Source organism: Halichoerus grypus, chromosome 3 (assembly GCF_964656455.1).
Source record: "Halichoerus grypus chromosome 3, mHalGry1.hap1.1, whole genome shotgun sequence".
In the NCBI taxonomy this organism is placed as follows: Eukaryota; Metazoa; Chordata; class Mammalia; order Carnivora; family Phocidae; genus Halichoerus; species Halichoerus grypus.
The window spans coordinates 43,120,153-43,127,104 of NC_135714.1; the positions used below are offsets into that span (position 1 = coordinate 43,120,153).

Below are 6,952 nucleotides of genomic sequence, written 5' to 3' on the forward strand. Positions count from 1 at the left end.
TATATAAAGCATGTAGCATATATTAGAATCTCAATAAATATTAGTTACACTTTTAGAAAGACATAAATTTGGGATTGCACAGAAAAGGCTGAGAGACTGGGAAACTGGCAAATGATCATTGTAAAAGCTTTGAAAGTTGAAGAGAGATAGCTCAGAGATTTTTTGTACATGGTGGGAGGGAGAAGAGAATGGCAGAGAGATGGAGAGTGAGAGAGGAAACAGAAGGGAGTGGGGTTGGGGAGAAAAAGGGACAGAGAGAGAGAGAGGAAGAAGGAGGGAGATTGAGACTGTTGCAGAGATATTTCTGTGAATGGTGGATTATGGGTGCTTTTCCTAGCCAGGTTCTGGGGACTGTAAAATACTTTCAGTTAGGAGTTGAGAGACAGAACTGGTATGCAGGAAGAAACACTGCGGTTTCTTTTCTGAACACAGGAGCTGAAAGAAAAACCCTCTTTTAGAGGAAAACAGACAAGGAGGCCCTGGGGATTAGGGGCCAGGGCCAAAGTGGGAGCTCAACACAGCAGGAAGCTCAGATTGCAAGTGTCCACGCCTGATGAACAAGGTGTGCCTAGCGAGGAAGTTCATGGGCTGCACCCCAGATCCTACCCCTGTGGGTTTGTTCCCTGAGAGTCCCACATTGCAGCAAAGCTCCTCCAACATAGCACAGAGTTGCAGTAGAAACATTTAGGGAAGAAAAGGAGAAGGAAGAGAGAAAATAAGAAACGAATACCAAAGAGATGAAGTGAGAAAAGGATTTGGCTCTCACAGTGGGTCTTCAGAGCAGAGGAATCCTCCACCTTGCTGCTGGGCAGGTCACCAAGGAATCTTCCAGAGGCAAAAGAGCCCACTCACCAGACACCAGAGAGGCAAGGTGGGGCATCAGTAGCAGTTGGGCAAACAGTTCCTCAAATATCCCTTGCTCTTCTCACCTCCAAGCACCACAAAAGGTGTACCTTCACACCAGAAGCATTTTCCAAATGCTCCTTCTCTGTCTCTTCCCCACATTCCTACCCCCACCTTATAGCCCACTAAACACAAAGGGGCTCATGCATCTACTTGCACACATGTCAGCTCTTCTGGCTGACTCCTTATTCACAACCCTACCTTTGAGCATTGATGTCCCTATATCTGGGCTGTGACTCCTAGAGTCCTATGTTGAAACCCATGTGGCACTCATTGCTCTGCAATGGCATTGCCTGTGTGCTGGTCAGTCTCATGCACTGAACTGTGGTGAGCAATTTGAGGACAGAGATGTTGTCTCATGGCCATTGTTCCTACATTCCTAGCACAGCATCCAGCACACAAATGTGGCTGGGCTTTTCTTACAGTCACTTTTCAGTATGCCTCCTGTATAGAATGTACGTATGGAATTGTCCTCCTCCATACATTCCAGCATCACCACACCCAAGATAGCTCCTTTAGTTTAAGACCCAACTTCTGGCACACGAGACAAAGTGATCTCAAGAATCCTGGAGTGGGAAGCAAAGAGGCACTGCGGGCCGCAGAGACCTGTACGCAGTGGGGGTGAGGGACTCCGGCTATGGCAGCAGACAGCACCAGGACTGCAAAACAATGGCACAATTTCAACCTCCCTCACCTTCTGACCATCCTCCCATTTTGTTTAATATTTCTTGCAATAATGTAAAGTATTTGCCAAAGACTGGGCAGAGGTGAGTGTAGGAAATCAGTCTACCAGTCTCCAATTTGACTTCTCATTATTGCTCTCCATACAATCTTAAACCTAAATCTATAGTCTCTCTTTTCTTGGCAATCAGTCAGCAACTCATTCTTGGTAGAACTGAAGACATGATGCCCTTGTTAATAAGGAAATCAGAATGACACTACTTACTTTATTTATTGAGCACTCACTCTAAGCCATGCCCTATGTTACATGCTTTACATACATTGCACTTAGTCCTCAAAGAAACCTTTGAAATGAACATTATTGTCCAATTTTGCACATGAAGAAGCTAATGAAGGTTGAGTCATTTTCCCAAGGTAATACATTTAAAAAGTGTTATAGTCAGAATTTGAGACAAGTCTTTCTGTCCTGTCCAAATTGTACTGCCAGCAATTACAGATATAAAGGACTGAGTAGAAGTCATTCAGCAGAAGTTGAGTTAGGAAAGACCCCAATCTCAAATTCTATGTTCAACTATGATGGTAAATGACTTATCTAAAAGACCAGGGGTTGGGTTGGACTACTGATAAATATGCAGCCTTTAAGAAACTTAGGCTGTAGTGGTAGCAATCACAGACCTCAAAAACATGTTGGAAGTTGACCCCAATTAACACCACTGGGCATACTCAGTTTAGCTGTAATATCATGTAACTTCTACAACATCCTTAAAGCTCCAGGTTCTGTTTTCCAGGGTCATTGATGACAGTTTTGTTTTCAAAACAAACAGCTAGAGTGGGATAAGGATTCCCAGTGGATATTTAGTCTCTAGCAGTGTCTATGACCCACATTTTAAGCCTTAGAAAGAAACACAATCCACTTGCCAAAAGGTCTGTCCATCATGTTGGTTCAGACAAAGATAAACCAAATTAGGTATAACCAAGAAAGTGAGGAAAATTGCTGAGTGGAGGAAAATTCCAGACCATTAAAAAGGCATCAAGACAAATCTACTTTTTTAGGGGTTTAAGAGTGCCGGGGTAACTGGATTAACTAACATCTGTGCTCAGATTTGAACCTTTGGTGGAAGAAAAGCTTATAGTTTAATTTTGCAAGACCCAGCATGGAACCTTTGTTGGCCAGTAGGGAGATGGGGTATGAGAAAATTGGATTAGAGCTTCTGATATAAGGGCTTGAGCAATCAAGAAGAAAATGCAGTTAAAAGCAGTTGTACCAGACAAGTCTTTCTTCTGTGTGATGTTTCTTTTTTTTTTTTTTTTAAGATTTTATTTATTTATTTGACAGAGAGAGACACAGCGAGAGAGGGAACACAAGCAGGGGGAGTGGGAGAGGGAGAAGCAGGCCTCCCGCCAAGCAGGGAACCCAATGCGGGGCTCAATCCCAGGACCCTGAGATCATGACCCGAGCCAAAGGCAGTCGCTTAACCGACTGAGCCACCCAGGTGCCCCTGTGTGATGTTTTAATTCCAGAAAATATCACAAGCTGGATAACCAAACCATCACTGATCTGTTCCATCCAGCAAGTGGCTGAACCTGAAAAGCTTTTGTGCTGGTAACTGTAAGGAATAAATCCTTTTTAAAGGCAATAGTTTTAAGCTCTTATTATTTCCCCTTCTTTTAGACAAAAAGGAGCAGCCATGTCCTAAAAGAGTGCTCCATCTTTTCTTGCTATTGATGTTCCTACCTCTATCCTTTATCTCACTACCCATTTCAGTCAGCAACCACCTTCCCTTTTCCCACCCCAAAGCTATACATGAACTGGTCTCAGTGGTGATGCCCTTCCCAATGTTCTCATAACCCCTATCATTTAACTCACTGCAATATATTAAAACTGTTTATATGTCTTCCCATATGAGAATGTAAGCTCTGTCTTATCCATTTTTGTTTGTCAGTATCTAGCACAGTGTCACACACATGGCAAGTTCTCAAGAAAGGTTTATTGAATGAATTCACAAATGGATGGATGGATGGATGGATAAATGAATAAATGATCGACCTACAGGATCCTTGAAGGCTTGCTCTAGGAAGACATGCCTGGATGATCTTTCAGAACATTCCAGCTCCTTCTGTTTCCTTCTGATGAGTTACTTAACATCATTGACACTTAGATTTCTTATTTATAAAATGAAAGCAATGTTACCATTTCATTAGGTTGTTGTGAAGCTCAAAGTAAGTAACTCATGCTGGGTGCTGATCCACGAACCAGACACTGTTCCTCATCACTCTCTTTATATTTAGTCTGCCTTCTGCTGACAGAAGTTGTCCAAGATTGCACTAGGACGGTAGCAGCCATCGATAATGAGGTAAAATGATAATGTAGCTCCAAAAGCTCAGGAGTTTGAGTGTTCAGAGGATTTTTTTTTATTGGGGCAGGAGAAGAACTATATCAATTCTCAATTCAGCTTATTTTACAATAGAAACCTTGTAAATTAGAGTATTTAAAAATAGTACCAAAACTTCCACTTCCCACAAATTAAAGATAAATATTATGAAGAACCTTCCTGGCTTATGACACCTAAAAATGCTGGATAAAGGATGTTAAAATGCTTAAATGAGCTGTCAGGAAAATAATAGAAATCTTCAGAGTCTGAAAATATGAGAAAACACAAATTTTCAGAGGTAACCACCCTGAAGCAATGGGACCCTCAGTCCATTTACTTATTCCTGGTGGCCTAGAGTCTTCATTTTAATGGAAATCAAAGAGGGATAAAGATGCAATGCCTGGGACCTGAATAGGATGAACACAGAAAAAAATCCCTAAATAGGCCAGGACCCAGTAGTTGACATCTTTAATGAGAGGGTAAACCAAAAGAAGAAAATCTAGCCCACGAAAGAAAATAGTAAAGAAATTTTTTATCTCAATCTTGACTCTGAGTAGAGTCTAAAATTCTTATTCACAAGTGGTTCTCATGAGGGTTTAAAGCCAGAATTTAGAATTCACACTAGGTATGTGATCCCCAAATATCTAACCTTAGAATTTAATTTAAAGTGACTCAAGACTAGTAATGCCTTCCTAGGTAAATATGCATCCTTAAACCAAGGCCCCAAATATTTCCTCAGGTAATTATAAACTCACTGAAATATAAAAATACAAAACACAAGAGGAAACAAATCGTTTGAATGAGAATAAGTAGAAATAACAAACAACAGGATTATAGTTACAAAAATGGCTGATACTGGAATTATAAATTAAGAAATATAAAGTAGGTTTGATATACTTATTTTTACAAAAAGAATATTTGAGGTATAAGGTACAAGAACAATGAAATATGATCAGGTAGATTTGAAAAAAGAACCAAATAGAACTTCCAGGTTAAAAAAAAAAACACACACACACATAATAAATGAAACTAAAAACTCAGTAGATGGATATAGCATTAGATACAATGAAAGAGAGAATTAATGAACTGGAAGGAAGAACTGAAGAGTTATTCAATGTGCAGAAGAGAGAAAAAGAAATTGAAAAAAAATTAAATGGAAGTTAAGACATGGGGAGGAGATGGTAGCAGTAGATATTTGAATCATGCTGTTACCCATGCCCGGGGGTTTTTCTGAGAGGCTCCTGATCAGAGGTGCCAATGAAATATATAAGCCACTACACAAGTTGTTCTGGATGTTCCCAATGGATGAATAACATGTTTGAAAATGGACTTAGTGGCCTCTGAAGACTCTGGGTTCTCAAATTACACAGTTGGGCTTTGATTGATTAATCTTGGAAGCTTAAGTGAAAATAAGAAGAATAATGGAACATTTTATTCTCTGGAACATATGGATTTCAAGGGTACCAAGAAGAGACCCAAATTAGGCCTGGAACTTAAAAATGAAACATAGGTGCTCATTGCAATGCCTATACCTCCAGAAAGTAGACCATATATTTGCCAAAGAACTCTTTAAAGATTTGTCAACAGCTTTAGAAATTCTTGATGATATAATAAAAAACAGTACATTGGGAGAAACAGAGTCAATGCCAGGAAGTTGTTTTTTATTATCTACATGCCACAACTTATCAGAATACTGACTTGGATGGACAGTTTGGGGACCAATGGAAAATATCAAACCTAAAAATCATAAAGACTTAGTGAACTATGTAACCACATAGTATAAAGGGCCAACAAGAGTCCCTACTGTAACTGGAGGAGTTTCCTATGATTAATAGCTTGAGTTAGCAAGGTTTCATTTTTGTGACTTTTTGTCCACACACAAAGGAGAAATACCAACTTTGCCTCATTGAAAATTCACAGGAAGTAAGAATTGAATGAAAAATGACAAGGTGGCTTTGGCACACCTTGCAAGAGCTGTTGAAACTGTTGGTTAGGTGCATCCATATACAATCTCTCATGGTTGTAAACACACTGATTGACAACCAGGATTGCCATTTCAGAGGAGAAATAAATTTATCTAGCAAGCCAGCCAAGCTCATTTGTCATGGTAACCTCTATCCTAGCTTCCAGTCTTTCATATTTCCTACACAGATATAGGATTGTGGGGAATCTATACGAGTTGTGAATCAGCCATCGTTGCAGACACGTTATATATTGTTCAAAAATAATAGATGTGACTGTAGATACATATCACTGAAAATAAAGTTGCACAAGCCAAAAGTCTTCTAAAAACAAACATGTTGTTGCAACTCTATGGTTCAAGTCTAAATTATAATGATATTGGTAGGTAAATGTTATGCTATATTAGAAGAATTCCCATCCCCTGAGCTTGAAGCTGACCTCAATGCAAGGGTCAAGCAAAAGAAGAAAATCTGGACTCAACACTGCAGATGCTGAGACAGTTCAAGAAGTGTGCACCAAATATATTTAGGATAAGGGCCCAGCTATTGCTGCCATTGGTTTCACTGAGTAAGATTTTAACTGGATTTGTAGTAACATATGCTGGCTTGTGATTAAAATGCTCTTAATCGAAATATTTTGAATACATTTAGTTATAAAACTACCAGAGATATGCAAGTTTTAAGCTATTAAACCTTAAAGAAAAAATAAAAATGAACAAGTATATTTGAGAAAGAAGACATGGAGACTATAATTAAGGTATCTAACTTATATCAAATCAGAGTACAAGAAAGAGAGAAAATGTAGAAGCAATATTCAAAGAGATGTTGACAAAGAATTATTATGAATGTACAAAAGACAGAAATCCTCAAATTTAAAAGACCCAATGAATCCCAAGCAGAATAAATAAAAAGAAATAAAAGGCAGATAGATAGATACATTGTAATGATACTGCAGAACACCAAAGGAAGGAAGGAAGGAAGGAAGGAAGGAAGGAAGGAAGGAAGGAAAGAAAGAAAGAAAGAAAGAAAGAAAGA

The 6,952-nt window shown here is 39.1% G+C and overlaps 1 pseudogene; it reads left to right on the forward strand.

The window, feature by feature from the left end:
- The first annotated feature begins 1,961 nt into the window (after positions 1-1,961).
- On the forward strand, positions 1,962-6,558 carry LOC118531266 (mitochondrial-processing peptidase subunit beta-like; annotated as a pseudogene).
- The last annotated feature ends 394 nt before the right edge of the window (positions 6,559-6,952 follow it).